The 23,239-nt window shown below is 38.2% G+C and overlaps 1 protein-coding gene across 2 annotated transcripts in view; it reads left to right on the top strand.

The window, feature by feature from the left end:
• The first annotated feature begins 735 nt into the window (after positions 1–735).
• The window catches only part of LOC149213032 (uncharacterized), a 113,692-nt gene continuing 91,188 nt past the window's right edge, over positions 736–23,239 (top strand). The window contains exons 1-2 of one of the 2 annotated variants that reach the window (XM_089391937.1): positions 740–922; positions 1,257–1,325. The gene's annotated coding sequence lies outside the window, so the exon portion shown is untranslated. Of the gene's footprint in view, positions 923–1,256; positions 1,326–23,239 lie in introns of both variants that reach the window. The other variant, XM_089391939.1, reaches the window with a different exon arrangement.

The following is a 23,239-nucleotide window of genomic DNA, read 5'->3' as shown; positions in this document are numbered from 1 at the left end:
AAGTACTTTTTTTTAACAAAACTTAAAAAAAAATGATACCTATTGTGTTTTTTTACATGTGGTTCACGTACATCGGAGATCGGTGGCTACTACATCGCTACTACGTCCATAGTAATTATCTGGGAAAATCCACCCAAAGGGATCACTTCCTACTGACTCATTAACAAAGTCTAACCCACCTTTTTTTAATAATAAGTTCATAATTAATTTATATTAATTCTACCATTTTTCAAAAAAATCATTTAAATTTACGAATTAATTTTCATTTTTAATTTTCCTTTATATAATTTTAATGTAAAATCTAATAATTTTTTTATATAATTCAATTAATTTAACTTAATTTGTACAGTAATTCAATTAACTAAATGATGCAAACTATTTAAGATTCAAACTCCCTTAACTTAAAAGCTATACCAGTGATAGTCCAAAAAAAAAGGTGATAGTGGTATCATAAATCCAAAACCACCTCATTATTAATTCCTCTAATTAAAAAAAATTAAAAAACCCACACAAACCAAATAATTTACATCACATAAATAAACCATACACAAACCAAATAAATTACATCACATAAATAAACCATACCCTAAAAATGATCTATCTTTCTTTATACGATGCCCTTAAATTATCTCTTTGTACGATGCTCTATACACCCCACGTAGCTTCTAAGTTTTCCTTGGACGATCATCATCTTGAACCGAAAATTGACCTCCTGAAAAATCACCACCGCTTTTCTTTGTTAATCTCAAAGTTTGACTTAATAAACCATAAAATAAAAATAAACCGAGCGCCACAGAATGTGTATATTCCAAGATCCAACTGGCTCTTTGGTGCTCCAACGGCCTCAATTGCCGGTCACAGACTCTGTATTTCATCATCGACTCTGGAATTTTGGGTTGAGCTGATTTTGCCACTTTTTCAGGTAATCAACCTTTCTGATTTAAATAAATAGGCAACTCTCTGTTGTATTCTGAACCAGTTTGCCATGTTTTAATTGGGCTCTTGGGCAAGTGGGTATCCTTAACATATACTCTCAATAATCTACGTGTCAAAAATGATTGAGAGCTATGTCAGAGAGAGTCTATGCTATTCTGACACTGTGAATGAATGGTGCAATGAAATTTTATCGGAATATATGCCCAACCATCAATGTGCATCTTTCAGAGATTTGCCAGCCAAATATCTTATGGTCACACTACATTTTCCATAGAACTTCCCTTAAATTTGACCTAGTGCTATGTTGTTCTTATTAACAGGCTGTGTCTGATTTTGGAGCACTATTTCATTTCAGCAGCTTTTGGAAGTGAATATTTGTCCATTTAAAGGTACCATCTATGTTTTCCCTTGCCAATTCCTCTGATACAAGCATTCATTTATATTATGTGGATTAATTGTTGAACTGTTTCATTGTATGCTCACAAAGGAAATGCTATTTTGTTTCTGAATTACATTTAAATGATTCGTCGTTTGCGCTATGGTGTTCGATATCCTCTTACTGCCCTTTGTGTAGTCGGAGAAAGCTTTTGTGTATCTATGTTACCAAAAACCTGAGTAGGAGGCTTGTTTCGCATCCCGTTTCCTATTTCCCAATCCCATTGCGTCCTCACTCTTGTCATGAAACTAACTTAGCACATTATACCTCAATTTTATATACAGGATATGCACGGATCGGGTGTTAATGTTTGCTATATCGCAAACCCCTCTAGCTCTATTTCTTATTCTATTTCCATTTCCTGTTCACTTTCTGAAAATATAATTTATATTGTTGACACTTAAGATGACACATTTAGTTTATATCTCTGTTAGCTTAGCTACTACTTATAGTTTTATATTTGGGCCATAAGATCATTTAGTATGGGTGTATAACGTGAATCATCTTTTTTCTTTAAAAAGTGTGTCTGCACAGAGCAAAAGGTTAAAATTTCTGAACTCTTTCAAGGTTAAGTAGAACTTAGTTTGGTTAAAGTAGTCTGGACTGGATATTGTCTAATCATGATGGAGTCAGCAAGATACATAAGGTAAGCTATGCTTGCTCCCTTATCCCATTTTTGAAGATTGAAGAATGGTTGGAGGTCTAAGGGACACAAGTTAGTCTCCCTTGGTTCTTTGAATCCACATCCATCTCCTTTCTTTCCAGTTGTGTTGCTCGTCGACTCCATATGAACCAAAAAATATTTTGGCAAGCTAAGGGACTGATCTTTTATCCTCCATCACCTTTTTTCTTGTAAATCATTTAAACATTTTTGATAAGGTTTCACTGTCTTGGTGATCTCTTGGTTGTGTGTGTTTGGGGATCTTTTCCCTTCGATCTCAAACCTTGAAATTACCCAAAAACCCTAGCAATCCTATCTTCCACCCTAAACTCTAAACGATGTAATCCTGTAATTGGTGGTACTTGAAACAGAAGCCGTAAGGCTCTTTACTTGGTTTGACCAGACCATTAGATCCTTAAGATCTACTAAGGAGAACCCCCTTTGAGCTTTATAGGAGAGTTGGTCAGAAGCAAGGGGAGGGTTGGTGAGGTGACAATGGCCCCCTCTTAAGTACAATGGGGTTTACAGTGGGTTTCACACTTGAGCTTTGGGTTTTATCTCGAGAAGTGCAAAATTTTGCTTTAACAATACTTATCCCCAATGATTGCTCTTGCTACATTACAATTAGCAACAATATCAGTGATGACTTGAATGACATTGTATGGCCCAATCTCTTGAATGGTTTTAATTAAGGTTTCTACAATATTAATACTAGTCTTGTAACAATTTTATTTATGGGTTGAAGGAACACTGTAGCACTAGTAGACACACCAATAATATTTATTAGTGGCTTTCCTTTAACACGTGTCCAACTATCATGTACAATGGATACCCCATGTTTGCTCCAGTCATTTGTAAATTTTCTTAGAGCACTATGGATTTTGGCTCTTTCCCTATCAAGTCCCATTCTTCTAGCTTTGTCATAGTCAAGGCTCCTGTATCATTTAAGGGCACCATTGATGGCTTGCACCATTTCATGTCAATAGGTTGTGTTGTCGCCCAGATTGTACAGGCACCGTGACAATGCTTAGGACAGGGGTTGTCACTCTGATCCCCACCCACTCTGTTCTAGCTGTCTCCCTTCAACAGACTATGGGGGGTAATCCCTATGGAATGAAGTGGAGGAAAGCAAGTTGAGAATCAACTTACTTGGGACACATAGATGAGTGGCCTAGCCACTTGGTTGAAATTAAGCATGATTATTGATTAAATTAGATTTTCAATTATGAGGCCAGTGCCTTAATGGAGTCACAAATTCTTGCTTCTTATGAATTGGAACTAAATGACCGAATGGACACCGTCTACTTGAATGATTGGCTAACATATATCATATGCAAATCCTAGGACCTATGTGAGATGCAATGATCTTGGTAAATTTTAGTTAAATGCCTGGTCGAAGTGTATCCTTCCTTTAACTATTTTGAATCTAGTCTCCAAGGTAGGTTGTGGGAAGGAGGTTAGCAAGTAGTAGGCTAGGGCCTGATTAACGATACCTTCTATCACCCAATGCCTCCGGCGCTGTAGAGACTGTGTCTCTGACGACCGCAAGGTCACCATGTTAACCACCAAAGAGTTGCTAAGGTCCCTTAAGCTAGATAAGAAGGGTTGTTCTATATATTTCTATCAACCTAGCTTATGCTAGGAGGTAAATTATTAATGCAAATATAGGTCTAGTATGCTTATGCAAGAGATTAAGAGTGAGATTTACCTTGAGCTAAGATTTTCTTAAGTTGTTTAAGTACTTAATTAGAATCCTTTTAAGAGTACTTAACAATAGTGAATTGCAATCATTAGACAAGATAAAATGCTTAGAGATACAAGTGTAAATTTCAACAATATTCGACAAGATACTAAGTAACCTAAGATGCCAAATGCTAAAAATAGTCAATCAAGATGTTGATCACAGATTTATGACAATTTATACCAACACTACTACTTCAGAAAAATCAAATCTTAACAATGTTGTAACAGCAGTGCATAAACCACTTCAAATGATGAAACTTGCCCAACACATAAAACACTGAAATTCTAATGACCAACAAATGTAATTCAACTTGTTTAGATCACTTTAAGATGATGTATTCAGTAAAATTTCAGATCTGATTTCTTGATTTACAGCAGTAAGTAAAGACAGATCAACAAGATAAAACTGCCAAAAATAGATGGCCTATATGCCAAAAAATAGCAAAATACACCAGAAATTGAAAATTTCAATTTTAGGGCTTTTAGAGAGTTTGATTTAGCAATTTTCAGAACTGATATGTTTATTACAGTAGTGAGTTAACCACAAAGCAACAAACTAATCAAACCAAAAATAGATGCCCAATATTTCCAAATGTGTGTATATATATATATATATATATTTATTTATTTTCAGAAATTGAAAATATCTGTTTTTGCCGCTTATTAAATATTTGATTAAGAGATTTCAGAACTGCAGAAAATTTCAGCTATGCAGAAAATTCCATTAAGCTTAAATGTTAGATCTAGGTCAAAACTCAAATACCCAAGAGGCCAGATATTTGTGAAAATGAAGATTTTGCAATTTTAAATGACTTTGACCATTTAGATTGGTATTTTAGGGCTTAATTATTAGTAATTGGTTCGCTGTAATAAAATTGCAAAAAAACAAAAGTTTAGAGGTCAAACCCTAGGCCTAAGGCCTTGAAGATCCCACTATTGAAAATCGTTGAAACTTTAGGATCACTTTGCCGCTTCCAAAATATGAATTTTTAGACCTTAATTCTGCAAAACTGCGAAGTATTTATCCTTAAAACTTCAAGTTAGGGTTTTAGGTCAATTTAGGGCAAAAGAGGCTAAGAAAATGGAGAACAAGGCTAGGGGAGACGAATTTGCAAGGATAAAAGGCGCTAGGATGATAGATTGGAGGCTGAAATAGCAAGAGGAGGCAAAAAACTGAAAACCTGTGTGGCAATTTTTATTTTTTTTATTTTTTTTGTTCTAGATATGAATTTTGCTGTCAAATCTTCAGTAAATGTCCTTGCAAAATTGCCTAGAGACTAGATCTTACCTTCAAGGGCCTAGATCTAGCTCTTCTCTCACTTGATCCCTTGATCCAACCTGCAAAAATGAAAATAAAAACACCCAAACCCCAAATAGATACAAAATAGATCTAAAACCCCAACCCAAGTTAGAAAAATAATCTACACTTAAAACTACAAAATTATTTTACAAATTGTACATGGGTTTTTTAAATAAATTTTGAGAAAATAATTTTAAGGTATTTTTTCCTTGAAAGAATGGCTAAAACACTTAAGAAGAATTAATGCTCACTATAGCCCAAACGAAGATTCAATCCATCATATAAAAACTAGAGATCCAAGCAAAGTAACCCTTGCCCATAGTCTGTGAACTTGGAGACGAAGGATTGCGTACCTGCACACACTATGTATTATCTCAAAATAACAATATAAAGCACCACATAGGAAGTTTGTAGTCAATTCATATCACAGATCAATGACAAGAACACCTCGAGTTGCACTCCAAAGTCTTTTATTATAGTAGAAAATAATAGTTCCCAGCAGGACAATAGTTTACAAAATGCTTCAGCAACAATTCTAGTCAGAGATCAAGATGACTAGAGACTCAACTGACTCTCTAATTTATAGATAAATCATTCAAATGCAAAAATAATGGCTAGTTTCTTTGATCTTTGTCAAAATAATCTTGGCCGTTGATAAACACTTCAAGATCTTTTAATCTTGGCCCTTGATTTTTTTTATTTTGAGGAATTTTCGAATTTATTATTTTCCATTTTAATTAGCTCAAAATTAATTATTTAGAGCTAATTTTCTTAAAAAATTGACTTTGACTTAACCACCAAGGTCTAAGGGTCCAATTTTTTTGAAAATACAATATTCCCTTGGTGGAGGACTTCTAAAAATTGACTCTCTTAAGACTCACGAATTTTTCCATTTGGAGAATTTATTTTCCTACGACAATTTAACTTGATTCTAATGAATTAATTTTCTGGCTTAGGATTTAATTTTATTTTGCCAGAAAAATTAATTAAGTTTTTTTTTTGTAGGCTGTGGTTCACAGACACCCTGGTCAACGGGTGGCGCTACGTCCATGGAAATATCTGGGTTGATTGACCCCGAAGGGAATCTAGCCCCGTAGCCCACTAGCAAGGCTTGACCCCAAGGGCTTTGGGGAGATTGGACCCTGTGATCTCTCGATGGCGAGGCACTGATTTTGACCAACTGAGCTAACCCTTGGGGCTAGAAAAATTAATTAAGTTATACATGAGGGGATTTAATTATTTTTCCAACCCTCTAATATACATGATTTTTCATTTACAAGACTCAAAGTGGGAATACACATTTGTCTTAGGTCCTCAAGACACATAACCCATCTGCGATTCAATATGATCTCGTAAACCAAGTGATCTGTAATAAAATAATTAAGCCAATTAACTTAAATTATTCCCAAACCACTTTTACATTAGACTCGACTAAAACACTAGGACTCACCTTATAATTCGACAATGAATTTCACCCTAGCTTTGGGGGTTTAAGATGGAGGGAAAAAACTCTCTTCTGATTAGCCATGTCGAAAAACACAGGTAATCAGTGAAGTTAAAAAAACCTCCTAGGATGGAATTTGTCATCAAATGATAGGCTTACCTAGGTTGTTACATAGACTCAAGGTTTTACTAAGATAATTTACAATATATAACTTGCAGAATGGGATGACCATGACACATGGACTACTGATATGTGAGCCGATCATTGTTGAAAAAATTGGTGCTTATTTTGCCAGAAAAATTAATTAATTGACACTGGAGGGGATTAATTATTTTTTCCACCTTCAAATATTTTAGCCATGGTGTCTAAGTATGAGGGACCATGCATTAAAATATTTTTTTACATCAGATATTACAAATTCAACCCTCAAAGGGGGAATACATCTTTACATATAGACCCTCAAAATAATTACCCAATTCTGTGACACAACATGATCTAGTATACCAAGTGATTTATAATAGAATAATCTAGCCAAATAGCTTAAATTATTCTCAAACCACTTTTACAAAGACTCAATAGAACACTAGGACTCACTTAAGACGTTGCCAATGAATTCCACCTTAACTTTGGGGTTTAAGCTGGAGGAAAAACTCTATTGATTATCCGTGTTTAGAAACAGACATAATGCGGTGAGGTTACGAAACCTCCTAGGATGAAGTTCATCGCCAAAATCAAAGGCATATCTATGTTTTGTTACATAATTAAACGATCATACTAGCATCATTTACATTATAACTTGTAGAAATTGGGTTTACAATGATATGTCATGTAACTGGCTGATGATTCCGATCTTTAAAAAATTTTGTACATTGATTCCTTGGACTTGTGACAAAATGGGTGCAACAGATTCCATGGACTCCTTGGATCCTTCTCCATGTGCTAGAAAGAGAAGATTATGGTTTTGTGACACTTCACAGGTTGTTGATAGATATGCTGTTCCCCGAAGGACCTTCAAAGAAAGCAAGAAACCATGTTAGTTATGTTGTACCTCCGAAGATAATTCTAGGTTAGGAACTATGCCAGAGCATCTAAAATATTTTGTTGGTTTTTTTAAATGTTTGGATGACCAATGTTTTAATTTAAATAGGTGCTGAATCTTAATTAATCATGATACCAATAAAAGGGTTGTTCTTTACCTCTTGATAGAAATTTGCTTTTAAAATATGTGTAAGGCAGAAATCAAAGAATCTATGGTTTATCAGATATTCAAACATAGTATTTAATTAACCATGTGGAAAAGATGCATGTTGTTAGTTTTTGGTAGTATTGGATGTGGTCTAGCCATGAAAATTGGTGGAGAAGCTAAGGCACACGAGTTCTAAAGAACCCAGAAACTGTTTGGTGAAATTCCACCGGGATTGTGTTTTATGAAATAATTAATATTTTTAATGGGGTTTCTAAGTTTGAACTTAGGAAAATTAAAGTACTAATGTATATTAATCAAAATATGGGTGAGGATGTTCTAGAAAGCGGATCAAGTCAAGTTTTAATCTTAGTTGTTGATTAGAGACTTAATCTCGGCTGTTGAAGTCACAATGAGAAAAGTATAAGAAGGAGTCTCGGGGTTCATTTAGAGAGACACACAAAGAGAACAAATTGATCTGGAGTTTGATTTCTGGGGTAGGAAGCTGAGAATTCGAACTAAGTGATCATTCTGCAGTAGAGGGGCAGGGATAGTTCGGGAATATTGGACAGAGAGGCAGAGAGACACTAGTGGAGGCAATGCAACAATTAGAAGGACTGACGCTAGGCCAATCTGGGCCCACGCAGAGCCAGAAGGGCCAACACAGAAGTAGAAGGTGCCCTCATGTAGAAAGCCAGAATTGCCGGACAGCCGGGAAGGTTGACATAGGAGGTAGAAGAGAGTGCAGAGCTGACGTAGGGCTAGGGGTTAGCCAGTTTTGCTGCCGGATCAACTGAAATCTGCCGGGTGAAGTGAGGTAAAACTCACTAAGTTTTCCGCCATTGTATTTTCTCTGTCACTGGATTGCCAGGAGGGCATCGAACATTGTATTTAGAATTACGGCTAAATAATAGAAAACCCTAAGAGCTACTGCACCGGTTTTCCCGCATTGGGTTTTTCTGGGGACTATTTTGTCCAAAAATAACTGTGTCCTATGTATCTTGTTCTATGCTCAGTTTTCTGTTTCATGTAATCAAATTTAAAGTAGTGTAAGCTGCAGAAGTAATTTACTTTAGTATTAAGAAAATAACTTGATAATATTAAAATCAAGTAGGAGAAGTAAATTCGGTTTTTACTGTAGTAGGGGTTCCTTGGACTAGGAATTATCACACGTGTAACCTATGTTTACAACCCAACAAAATATATTTAAATTGATGAAGAAGTGACAATTTAAAGATGCAGAGGAGTTATCTCAAGTAAACAGTCCAATAAACTAATCTCTTTAATCTATTATAACTTCACAGGGAAATTCAAACAGGTTGACATTCAACCTTATCTTACCCAAATTTCTTCATTTAAAATTAAATATATGCAGAATTTACAATATGAAATGAAATAACTGTGAAAAACTCACAAGAACACAAGCTGCTTTGAGGCAAATCCAGAATCCTTTCATTAATATTAGAAAAACTTCAGATGAATACAATTCTGCTTGATAGCTTTTCCAAGGGTTCAACCCTTTGTACTTCGATCTATGAAGTATTTATACAACTTTTCTCAAAATATCTTGATTTAAATATCAAGATTTCTTTACAAAATATCTAAAAAACTGTTTACAAAAATAGTCCAAGAATATAGGAAAATTGAACTGCTCAAGCCTTTCTGGCACTGATTTCGAGGATTCTGGTGATGAATCGGACTGAAAAGGCTACTGCTTTGTTACTGAAGATTAATATATGTTTACCCAAGTAGTTGACATAATTTATCCCATCTTTCTTCACCTAGAATGGAATATTTAATTAACCTTTTATATGTTTCATCCACTTTGGTATATTTTTGGAAAGTGGGCTTGACTATAAACAGAGGTTTTATTTCATGCTTGATCAATAAGTCAAAACTTAAGCCTTCCAGGAAATCCTTCCCTATAATAGTTCCTTTTATGGTGGAAAATTTGGACTTATCTATTGCTATGGAATATAATTTCTGTTCATAATTTTCCAGCTGAATTAATTTGTCTCCCATCTCCTTTAAACCTGGAAGTCCTTTTTGATGCAGTATATTAAACTTCCTGTGGAATTTTTGAATGCTGGCCTCGAGATTCTGACATTTATTAACTAACTGTAACATTAAATTTCTTTTAGTAAGAACTCTTCTTACTTCAAGAATGGTCTTAGTTCTATCTTCAATCTCATATTCTGCCAATTCTTCTCTTGTCTTTGAATTTAAAACTTTTATCAAATCAATGGCTCTTCCTGCTTTCTGACCCAATTCTTCCTTTACTTCTTCTATTCCTCCCCTTGATTTTTGCACTAACTCTTCTTGCTCGAAAATAATTTGAATTGAAGGCCAAATTTCAGTCATGGACTCATTAATTTCTATCCAGATATTCTCCTTTGCTTGTGCAATTGTCTGTGCCATAGCAGATTCATTCTCTAGAAATTCAATCCTCTGAGTTAATCTGTGAGTTTTCTGAAGCTCTGACAAATAAACATTATCAACTTTCAATTTTTGTTCTTGGAGAATATTAAGTTGAGCTTTCAATTTTTCAATCTCCTGCCCTCTGATAGATAAATCTTCCATAGCTTGAATTAATTCAGTTGTTGTATCTGTAGACTGTGTCTCCATTGTTGTTAAAATTGGCAACCAGGGCAAAACTTCATGTGGGTCATCTTATTCATGGCTAATAATATTTTTATTAGATTCCTCTCGTCGAGAGGTGTAGGATTGATATAAAAATCATCCAATTCCGATAAGTATTCATGGAGATATGAATTTATTTTGATTATGGAATTATTATCAAGCCGACCTACAACTCATGTAGGCTCAGAAGCCCAACAGTCGCATCTTCACCCACCAACGTTGTGTATAAATATAAGAGGATTTTTCCTCATTTAGACTCACTCATCTCATCACATCTCTCTCTCTCTACTGCGCAGATATGAGTCTCTTCTCTACTGCGCTGAAATGGGTCTCTCTCTCTCACACATGTGAAGCCGAAAGTTGTTGAATCTGAAGCTGCAACTGCAGAAGTAAAGATTGACTTGCGTGGCCTAAAAGATCTCTTCTTTGGAACTGCGCTATAGGTTCATCTGAACCTCCTTTGAAAGCCGCAACTTTTGGTGGTGGAATGAAGTCAATCCGACGAACGGTTTGCAAGATATCGACTGCCCTAGTTTGAAGCCGGAAACTGCTGAAACTGAAGCTGCAACTGCAGAAGTAAAGATTGACTTGCGTGGCCTAGAAGATCTCCTCTTTGGAACTACGCTGTAGGTTCATCTGAACCTCCTTTGAAAGCTGCAACTTTTGGTGGTGGAATGAAGTCAATCCGACGAACGGTTTGCAAGATATCAACTGCCCTAGTTTGAAGCCGGAAACTGCTGAAACTGAAGCTGCAACTGCAGAAGTAAAGATTGACTTGCGTGGCCTAGAAGATCTCCTCATCTGAACTGCGCTGTAGGTTCATCTGAACCTCCTCTAGAAGCCGAAACTTTTGGTGGTGGAATGAAGTCAATCCGACTGTCGGTTTGTGAGATATGGTCTGCCCTAGTTTGATAATGAAGCCGCTAATGCTGATGCTACTGATCTAGGGTTTGCTACTGCTGATATGAATCAGATTTATTGTACTATTTCTCTCTGCTGAATTATTGAAGATAAAAGAAGATTTGATCAAAGGGTTTCCCCACACATTGTGGGGTTTGTCCCTGGCTAGCCGCCACATCTTGTGTCTCTTGTCTTGGCTTGTTTTCTGTCGATCGTTTAATGTTCTATCTGCACTTTACTTTATGTACATGTGATTGCTAATCGGTGGAATATAATAAGAAAAAGAAGTAAACTTTTATAAGCATAGAACATACCATAACTTAACATGGTATCAGAGCGGTGAAGACAAAGCCCGAGCAAGAGCAAGAGCAATCATTGAAGAGAAGATTGGCAAGGCTATCCTAAAAGAACTATGGGGTCCTCAACACTCTTTCCTGCCGAAGACAAGCTCCGTGAGAAAGCTGACTATCACGGATGAAAGATGTCTATCGATCTAACCCTTGAAGATCAAGGAGTGCTGGACCATGTAAGAGGCAATATTGTTGAGCCTTCATCAAATGCATCTGCTGCTGCCTGGAACAAATGGAAAAATGGAGAAGTCAAAACAAAGAAGATCATCCAGGACTCTATCGACAAGCGCTTGGTGGCCTACATCTCTGATCTAGACACCTCCAAGGAAATCTATGACAGACTGGTGAGTTTATTTAAAGTTAATGATGCAAATCAAGTTTTGTTTCTTAGAAATAAGCTGAGGGAAATCAAGAAGGGTAAAGATGAAAGTATGCAAGCATACTTCTTAAGAATCACCGATATCAAGAACGATCTCCTATCTATTGGGGAAACTATTACTGACAGAGAAATGGCACTCACAACTCTTGAAGGATTACCATCTGAATGGTATGTGTTTAGGACTACTCTTCTGAACTATAATGTAATCCCTGGTTTCGAGGAATTAATGGCTAGATGCATTCAAGAAGAAACAAGGGAAGAAGTGTAAGAAATGCCCATGCCTAAAGGTCCTCCTGATGCCTTTTCTTTTCATGCAAAGAAAAGAAATAATTCCGGGACTAAATCAAAAGGAAAGGCTGGACCTAAGGCTAGAAGAAAATGACGATGTTACATTTGCGATAAAGCAAGTCACTATGCAAGGGAGTGCCCTGATAGAAAGGACTCACTCTAGGACGATGATCAAAATCCCTCTGATGGCAATCAATGGAATGACAAATTCAACAGCAAAGGTAAGAGGAGAGCTGGGAATCAAGGAAGAGGACAAGCATTCAAGAAGGCCAGAAATTCCAGGATGTATTAAATGCACCTGACCTCAAAAAGAACCTAGTGTCCATCTCGGGAACGGAAGACAAAGGCTACAAGGTAACCTTCAGCGATGGCAAGGTATGTATATGGAAAAATAATGTTAAAGATGCCTTTACTCTTGGGTTTAGTGATTCATTATATCAGGTTGATGGAAGTCTGCTAGGTGTCATATCTTATGACACATCTCTTCAGTCTGAACTTTGGCATTAGAGGTTTTCCCCCCTTCATTATAGAGCTATACTCGGTGTAAGACAAATGGTGATAGCGATGCCCGAATTCTGAATAGAGAATGAAGGTGTATGTCCAGGATGTGCTGAAGGAAAGCTCAAAAGGGGACCATTCCCCTCAAGCCAAAGCAAGACCTCTGATATATTACAATTGGTTCACTCAGGCATACCTGAGGTTGGCATTAAGAGGGAGACTACTACACCACATACTCCTGAGCAGAATGGTGTGGTGGGAAGGAAGAACCGCACGATGATGGAAGCTGTCTGGGCAGTGCTACATGATCAAAGACTTCTGATGTTTCTATGGGCTGAAACTACAATCACCGTCGTATATATACAAAATTGATGCCGTCATCAAGCATTGGGTTCCAAGACTCCTAAAGAAAAGTTCACCGCAAGGTGAACAATCTTTCGACTTTGAGGAGCTCTCAAGAAGCCAACACCAGGGAACCGAAAGAAAAGGATGATGAATCAATGCCTGATGTAGAAGAACCCATGGATCTGATAGATTCTCATCCACATGAGCCTTCCTCTTCTAAGAAGAGGCCTTCATGGCTTAGGGGGATACTTGATGATGCTAAAGGACATGCTGCACCTTGAGGAACCTTCCGTCAAAGTAAGAAACTTAATAGGTATCAAGGATACCTGACCATCATGAGCACGATCCTACAAAATGAGCCTTCGTCATTCTCAGATGCCGTCAAGCATCAAGTATGGAAGGATGCTATGACCGTAGAATATGAGTCTATTATGGAGAATGATGTCTGGGAAGTAGTTCCCAGACCCTGGACAAGACAATTGTTACTTCAAAATGGCTTTACAAGATAAAGCATGTAGCAGATGGAAGCACGGAAAAGTATAAGGCTCGTTTTGTTGCTCGAGGTTTCTCCCAAAAGGAAGGTATAGACTATGACGAGATATTTGCACCTGTTGCCAGATATACGACCATCCGCTCGATCATAGCCCTTGCCGCTTCACAAGGATGGAACCTACATCAGACGGATGTCAAGACTACGTTCTTGCATGGCTCGATCAAAGAAGAGGTCTACGTGGAGCAACCCGAAGGATTTGAGATTTATGATCGAAAATCTCATGTATGCAGGTTGAAGAAAGCTCTCTATGGGCTGAAGCAAGCACCCGAGCATGGTATGAGAGGATCGATAGCTACTTGATGAAGCTGGGATTCACTAGGAGTGAAGCCGATCCTAACCTTTACTTTAAGGTTGAAGATGACAAGCCTCTCATACTGGTATTGTATGTGGATGACCTCTTTCTAACAGGTGCAGACCCTCTCATTCACAAATGTAAGAGGGAGCTGGCCTCTGAATTTGAAATGAAAGACCTAGGACTGATGCACTACTTCCTAGGACTTGAAGTATGGCAGAAGCCAAGGGAAATTTTCCTATCTCAAGGGAAATATGTGGTACATATATTGGAAAGATTTGGTATGATGGACTGCAAGCCTGTGACTACCTCGAGGATCTTAACTTCTAGAAGTTATATGGTAGTGATGTCGGACCAGATTTGGGAAATGCCTCTGAGTTTCATAAACTCATTCGCATTGATGTTCTTGGTGAACCTCCGTCCGAACATATTTTTTGCAGTTAGCATTGTGAGCTCATATTTGGTTGAGCCTCACTGGATTGATGCCAGGAATCTTCTGAGATGTCTTCAGGAATCAGGACACAATCTCTCATGGATTAAGATACACTGCCGGAGATGTGAGACTACTTGGATATACTGATGTTGATTGGGCAGGCAGTGTGGTGGATCGTAAGAGCACTTCCGGGTGCTGTTTCACCTTGGGATCTGCTTCGATATCCTGGATGAGCAGGAAGCAGAAGTCGGTGGCTTTGAGCACCGCCGAAGCAGGATATATTGTTGCTAGCATAACCTCGTGTGAGGTAGTCTGGTTGCGAAAGCTCTTCAGTGAGCTGTTTGGATTTACATTGGATACCATTGTGATTCTCTATAACAACCAGAGGTGGGATTCGATTATTGAGGAATCCCGTATTCGTCGATTGCTCCAGCAGATAGACATCATCTTGGATATGGTAAGTTGATGAGCAAGGAGGCTCCATCGCATTAAGATGATGTACAGGTTGATACACCTTGTCAAAGCCCCGAGGAAAGATCTAATCTGTGATTTTCCCAAACGACTTGGAGTCGGTAAGAAACCCTTGTACAAGGGTCCTGCATGTTGCATACATTGAGCTTTGGGAGCTCTAAGGGCTTGCGGTTATTACTGGAGCAACATACGACCACAGGGTGACTCACCCTCCCTTGGTGGTGCACACTGGAACAAGATGATTCGCTCTCTTGTGGAACAGGATGATTCGCTCTCCTGTGTAGCAGGATGATTAGTTCTCCTGTGAGGCCTGGATTGATGTGTTCTCCATGGCGATTGTAGCAGGATTGATGTGTTCTCCTGTGAGGCCTGGATTGATGTGTTCTCCATGGCGGCCTGGATTGATGTGTTCTCCATGGAAATTTTAGCAGGATTGATGTGTTCTCCTGTGAGGACAGGATTGATTAGTTCTCCTGTCGAGGCATCCTACCCATGCAGTCTGGGACTCATGGGAAGTACCTCTCATCTGATCAATGAGCAGGGAAATGAAGTTAGGGACCATAGTAGTACCGATGGACGCATCGTTGTAACTACCGTACTCCCTACGCTAGGATGACCTCCATTGATCTGGGATCAATGATACTGGTCTGGGACCAGTGGTAGGAGTTGTACCATACTATGACGCTGACTTCGGGTCGGTTGAGACTGGTCTGGGATCAGTGGTACATACTCTGAGACTGACTTTGAGTCAGTGGAGGATGATATTGGTCTGGGACCATTGGAGTTGTACTCACTATGACGCTGACTTTGGGTTGGTTGAGACTGGTCTGGGACCAGTGGTACATACTCTGAGACTGACTTTGAGTCAGTGGAGGATGATATTGGTCTGGGACCATTGGAGTTGTACTCACTATGACGCTGACTTTGGGTTGGTTGAGACTGGTCTGGGACCAGTGGTACATACTCTGAGACTGACTTTGAGTTAGTATGATACATCCTCGATCATTTCTTCTTCTTCATAATTCGGACAAAAGCAGAGTAGAACAGAACAATGCAAGAGCAGAGCAGAACAGAACAAAACAGTACAGATCAGTGCAGGGCAGATCAAGACAAAGCAGAACAGGCAAAATAGAGCGGAGCAGGGCAAGGGTCAGGCTGTACAAGGCAGTGCATTTGATGGATGAATAGTAGCGACCGATAGACAGATTGCAGATGAAGTTCTCCATGGTTGAGAGGGAGTGTTAAAATTGGCAACCAGGGAAAAACTTCATGTGGGTCATCTTATTCATGGCTAATAATATTTTTATTAGATTCCTCTCGTCGAGAGGTGTAGGATTGATATAAAGATCATCCAATTCTGATAAGTATTCATGGAGATATGAATTTATTTTGATTATGGAATTATTATCAAGCCGACCTACAACTCATGTAGGCTCAGAAGCCCAACAGTCGCATCTATTCACCCACCAACATTGTGTATAAATATAAGAGGACTTTTCCTCATTTAGACTCACTCATCTCATCACATCTCTCTCTCTCTACTGCGCAGATATGAGTCTCTTCTCTACTGCGCTGAAATGGGTCTCTCTCTCTCACACATGTGAAGTCGGAAGCTGTTGAATCTGAAGCTGCAATTGCAGAAGTAAAGATTGACTTGCGTGGCCTAGAAGATCTCCTCTTTGGAACTGCGCAGTAGGTTCATCTGAACCTCCTTTGAAAGCCGCAACTTTTGGTGGTGGAATGAAGTCAATCCGACGAACGGTTTGCAAGATATCGACTGCCCTAGTTTGAAGCTGGAAACAGCTGAAACTGACGCTGCAACTGCAGAAGTAAAGATTGACTTGCGTGGCCTAGAAGATCTCCTCTTTGGAACTGCACTGTAGGTTCATCTGAACCTCCTTTGAAAGCCGCAACTTTTGGTGGTGGAATGAAGTCAATCTGACGAATGGTTTGCAAGATATCGACTGCCCTAGTTTGAAGCCGGAAACTGCTGAAACTGAAGCTGCAACTGCAGAAGTAAAGATTGACTTGCGTGGCCTAGAAGATCTCCTCATCTGAACTGCGCTGTAGGTTCATCTGAACCTCCTCTGGAAGCTGAGACTTTTGGTGGTGGAATGAAGTCAATCCGACTGTCGGTTTGTGAGATATGGTTTGCCCTAGTTTGATAATGAAGCTGCTAATGCTGATGCTACTGATCTAGGGTTTGCTACTGCTGATATGAATAAGATTTATTGTACTATTTCTCTCTGCTGAATTATTGAAGATAAAAGAAGATTTGATCAAAGGGTTTCCCCACACATTGTGGGGTTTGTCCCTGGCTAGCCGCCACATCTTGTGTCTCTTGTCTTGGCTTGTTTTCTGTCGATCGTTTAATGTTCTATCTGCACTTTACTTTATGTACATGTGATTGCTAATCGGTGGAATATAATAAGAAAAAGAAGTAAACTGTTATAAGCATAGAACATACCATAACTTAACAATTGTTGTAGTAGCTGTTGAAGTAGAAGCCTCTATTGTTGATGTACCTGTGATTGGAACTGCTGTTAGAGGAATGACCGCTGATTGAGTTGATTGTTGTTCTTTCTCTTTTAGTAGTTTTTCTATCTCAGTCTCCATTTTCTGAATCTGTGCATTTTGTTCAATGATGATTTTGAACATATCTTCTTTCTCCTTTTCCAGTTCACTAACTTCCTTTGTTTGTGGATCTTCAGTAGATGGAAGTTTGAGCTGCTTATTTAAGACTGCAATATCAACATTCTTTCTTTTAATTATCCCCTTAGCAGCTTTTACATTACTGGGATCATATCTTAGTTTAATCACCAAATCCTCTAAAGAATTTATTTTGCTGTCTTTAGCCAAAGAAAATATTTTTGATAATTTTAATTGAGACTGGATATTATTAACTGAAGCCTGGAGTCTGGATGTTGTCATTGCTGAATTTGTCAGAGTAGAATATAACACTTAACCTGTTTGTTTATGCAAATCCATTTGATCAATAGGATGGATTTGTTCAATATGAAAAGAGAAAATGGACTTTTTGTAGTCATCTGTAGTTTTAGGAAAAGAAACTTTAGGTTCAAGGAAAGCTATTTGCATTTTTCCTTTCTCAGTATCAAAAGCAAAGAGAAGTCTGTGCTGTGATGATGCTGTTTGCTTCCAGAACTGAGAATAGGTTGTAGCTTTCAAAATTTCATTCTTCTTTTTGATTTCCTTATATCTTGCAAATATACTTGGTTTAGCCTGATCACGGGGTAATTGTCCTGTTTGGTGACCCTACAAAAATTTCTTCATTTCGAGGGAAAGTAGAAGCAAAAGGGCCTGTTAAGACTATTGTAGTCTGTGTATTTTCTTCTTGCAGAGACTCTTCTATTGGATTAGTTTTCTGCCTCTTTTTGTATATTTGGAATTCTTTCCCTTGAATTTCTGAAACCAGAGGGGAAACAGTTTCCCTTGGTCTTTTATCCCGCTTTACCTGTGGCACTGGAGTCTGTGATGTTGTAGAAGAAAGTACCTATTCCTTTGCTTCTTGCAATTTATTTTCTTGCCATTCATCTTGATTCATGTACTGCTCAGTTGCAGGTCTAGGAGTGTGAGCACAAGGAGTAGTTTTCTGCTCTACTCTCAACTTTGAGACAATTCCTAAAGGATCATATGATCATTAAAAACTGAGTGTAAATTTCATTTGTTTAAGGAGAAGATTTGCCTCCTTTGTTGCTGTTCCGACATTACAAATGAAAGGTCCAACTTGAGTTTTGATCTTAAACTGAGATTTCTTTTTGGTTGACACAAAGTGCAGCTCGTCCATATTTATCATTTGCCTAATATACTCTAATGCAAAAATCCTTATAGGAACAAACTTAGGCAATTTATATGGGGGCAATTCACATCCATATACCGTGATCTTTGTGTAGTTTTGATATAAGTACCAGACACCTGTCTTTGTCTGTTCACTGAGATGTAGAATTCTCTTAATCTCAGGTCCAATTATAGGTTTAACATCACCGTTGAGAAGGCAAGAAACTCTGTATAAAAACTGATCCATATAATCACTGAATGTGAATTCATTGGTATTCTTCCTTACCAAGGAAGTCCAATGAATCACAGACTGTGGATTTCCTTGTTCATCTAGTTTCTGCAGTGGAAATTGAAATCTATCTGATTGATGAAATAAGAACAAGTAAACCAAGATTGAAGCATGCTTGAAAACTCCTTCAGTGGAAAATTTGAGAAACTGTTCATGGATAACCTCTGCCAAAAATTCACTATAATGAAAAATAACTGAAGGCTTTTCTCTCGATGAGAACACAGATAGAAAACCTATAATTGCTTCATCAACCCATTGATCAATTTGATAGCCCAACAAACAGGAAACTATAGAAATGATTTGTTTTGTCATCTCTGGAAACATTGAGGACGAGAAAGGTGGGTTTGTTTTTGGCAATTGAACATTTTTAGGCAGAAATGTTTCAAAAATTTTAGCTCTGTGGGAAGAGTTAGGCTGTTGTAGAGTTCCATGAGGGAGTCTACAGAGAAAGGGTGCAGAGAGGCTGAATTTTGGATTTGTAGCATCTGGCATATGGATTCAAAGGTAATTGTGAATAAGATGTGAATTTTTTGGGCAACAATAGCTCTCTAACTAGGTATGTATTTGAAATGGCACCGCGAGACAAATTTTAGGAAATGGTGAGTTTTTGGAAAAACGAATTGAGGTAGGAAAGAGTCCCACAAACTCAATTCGTCATTGGGATCAACAAATTTTTGTTTTAACCAATTTTGGTGTTCGTAGAGATCAAACTCACAATTGGTTTAAGAGATTTTGTAATGCTGATCCATTGGTGATCTAAGTCAATTACAGGGGGAAGCATAGGGTTTTCCACTACGGCTTTAGATTTACGCTTTGAAGACATTCTGAAAAGAAATGGAAGAGAAGACTGTAATTACTCGGGAGTTGGCTGGTTGAAAGCTGTTTCGCTTGTTTCTTGGTTGCAGTAGCAGGCTCGGTTGCTCAACATCATAGAATGGTACAGAAAAGGAGCCGCTAAACAGGGTTTTTTATTTTATTTTATTGGCGAGAGCATTTTCCGTTAAAAATGTCCGTTAATGGAGCGGGTTCATTAAATCTTGACAACAGCTATATCCTTCAAAGGATAATTAACGGTAATATGATAGTTGAAATATGAACGTGACATTTGGCGAAGGAGGATTGGATTGGCGGGAGCGGGAATGATAGTTGTTATTTAGGCGGGATGGTGGATTTCGAAGGGGGGGTAAGCTGTAAGTGGTTTAGGTGGAGGGGAGTCCAAAATCATCAAGGGAGCGACACGTACATAAAGCGCGATAAAGGGAATCCACTTTTCAAACACCCCTTTGATTAACTATCAGAGGGGCAAGGGGGGGTCTGAAGTCATTTGAGGGCAGTCGATCTGGGCAGAAAAGATCGCGATGCTTTATTGTAGCGTTGTGGGTAACACATACGACAAACAAGTCATATCAACAAAAACTTTATTAGAAACTAACTAATCGCATTTAAAATTGCGATTTAAACTAATTAACATCATTTATTTAATATATAATGCGACATTTAAGCTGGCTCGCATGTTTTCGATTTTTCTAAGGGTTTTCATCATTTTTTTATTTTTTTGAATATATATCTATTTCTTATTTTAATCATTTTTTATATACCCTTTTTCATTTTTTTCTTTATATATAAGTTTTTTTTTGACATATAAATGTAAAATGTAGAATAATGTTACAACAGGTTCCAAGGATATGTTGTAGCCATGAGCAACATTATGAAGGATGAACCATGCACTTTTGAAGTAGTGAAAGATCAACTGTGGAAAGATGAAATGGCTGAAGAATATGAGTCCATCATTCATAATGATGTATGGTAAGTGGTTCCAAAACCACAAGGTAAATCTATTGTCTTCTAAATGGCTGTATAAAATTAAACATGGTGTTGATGGTAATATTGAAAAATATAAAGCTAGATTTGTGGCCAGAGGTTTCTCTCAGAAAGAGGGAATAGACTATGATGAAATCTTTGCACCTGTTGCCGTTATACAACCATCCGATCTATTGTGGCTCTAGCTGCTAGCCAAGGATGGTCTCTTCACCAAATGGATGTGAAGACTACTTTTTTGCATGGCTTCCTCAAGGAAGAAGTATTTGTGGAGCAACCACAAGGCTTTGAAGTACATGACCGGAAAACTCATGTGTGTAGACTGAAGAAAGCCCTCTATGGTTTGAAGCAAGCTCCAAGAGCTTGGTATGCCCGCATTGATAGCTTCTTGATGAAGCTTGGTTTTACTAGAAGTAATGTTGATCCAAATATTTACTTCAAGACAGTCCAAGGTATGCCTTTTGATTTTGGTATTATATGTTGATGATTTATTTATGACCGGTGGTGAACCTCTTATCCTCTAGTGTAAGAGGGATTTAGCTTCTGAATTTGAAATGAAAGATCTTCATTTGATGCACTACTTTCTAGGTCTTGAAGTATGGCAAAAAATAAAACCTAGTGAAATTTTCCTTTCTCAAGGAAAATATGTTGTCAAGATGCTAGAAAGATTTGGTCTGACAAAATGTAAATGCATGAATACTCCAATGGAGATGAACTTCAAGAAGCTGTGTGGTAAAGCTGCAAGTCTTGATTTGGCAAATCCTTCTAAGTATCGACAGCTGATTAGGGCGTTGATTTTCTTAGTGAACACTAGGCCAAACATATGTTTTGCGGTCAATACTCTGAGCCAATATACGATTAATCCATCACATGCACACTGGATTGCTGCAAAGCATGTGTTGAGATACCTGCATGGGACCATCAATCTTGGATTGAGGTATACTACTAAAAATGTAAGACTTCATGGATATACCAATATTGATTGGGCTAGTAACTCTGCTGATAGGAAGAACACTTCTAGGTGTTGCTTTAGCTTTCTGCCATGATCTCTTGGATGAGTAGAAAGCAAAAGTCAATTGCACTAAGTACAATTGAAGTTGAGTACATTACTACTAGCATGGCCAACTGTGAGGTAGTTTGGATAAGAAAGCTTTTTGGGGAACTGTTTGAGCAATTTCGAAACAAAACAGTTATATATTGTGACAATAAGAGTGGGATTCGTCTTGCATAAAATCCCGTGTTCCATGACAAGTTCAAGCACATTGAGATCAATACCACTATATCTGGGATATGGTGCAGAGAGAAGCAGTGAGGCTCCATCATATTGCGACTATTGATTAGATAGCTGACATTCTTACCAAGCCTTTACCAAAAGGAAAGTTCTTGGTTTTTAGAAAGCAACTTGGACTTATGGTTGTGACCCTTTTGGGAAGCAGTCACAGTTGATTGAGAACACTGAGCTGCCTTTTTCCCCTGTCAGAGCTCACATGATTAGGGAATGATTTCGGAAAGCTCTTGAGGATGAGGGACCTCTTGTGTAGTGTGTGCCACAAGAATAGGCCTCAATATGCATTTGACCCACAGTGTGGGACATGGGAAGAGCCACCTATCTGGCCATTAGGTGTAGTGAGACTTGTCTAGGATGTAGGTGTTCCACCACTTGACATTTAATGAAACTTGGTTGTGCGAGATCCTTGTCATGTGTTGACAAGTGGATACCCCCCAAGCAGTGATGAGCCTTGGATGTGCGAGATCCTTGTCATGTGTTGATAAGTGGATCCCTCCAAGCAGTGATGAGACTTGGATGTGTGAGATCCTTGTCATATGTTGACAAGTGGATCCCCTTAAACAAAGATGAGACTTGGTTGTGTGAGATCCTTGTCATATGTTGGTAAGTGGCAATCCCCCCCAAGTGAATATAGGGTGATAGATTAATCTCCCCTATTGTTTGTGGATATAGGGTGGTAACCGGAGCTCCCCTATGATGATTATTCTTCATTAGAGTGATACATCATTGTTCCAGATGATACAAAGCATAGATAAATGTAGGTGTTCCACCACTTGACGTTTAATGAAATTTAGTTGTGCAAGATCCTTGTCATGTGTTGACAAGTGGATCCCCCCAAGTAGTGATGAGCCTTGGATGTGCGAGATCCTTATCATGTGTTGACAAGTGGATCCCTGCAAGCAGTGATGAGACTTGGATATGCGAGATCCTTGTCAAATGTTGACAAGTGGATCCCCTCAAACAAAGATGAGACTTGGTTGTGTGAGATCCTTGTCATATGTTGGCAAGTGGCATTCCCCCACAAGTGAATATAGGGTGATAGATTGATCTCCCCTATTGTTTGTGGATATAGGGTGTTAGCCGAAGCTCTCTTATGATGATTATTTTTCATTAGAGTGAGACATCATTGTTCTAGATGATACAAATATTGGAACTACTACACACCTACATGCAGACTCTTAGTTAGAGCATGTGACT

This window comes from Pinus tabuliformis, chromosome 1_1 (assembly GCF_031772625.1).
Source record: "Pinus tabuliformis cultivar Carrire ecotype Pingquan chromosome 1_1, CPIR1, whole genome shotgun sequence".
NCBI classification, from domain to species: Eukaryota; Viridiplantae; Streptophyta; class Pinopsida; order Pinales; family Pinaceae; genus Pinus; species Pinus tabuliformis.
This window is presented reverse-complemented; position numbering and strand designations above follow the sequence as displayed.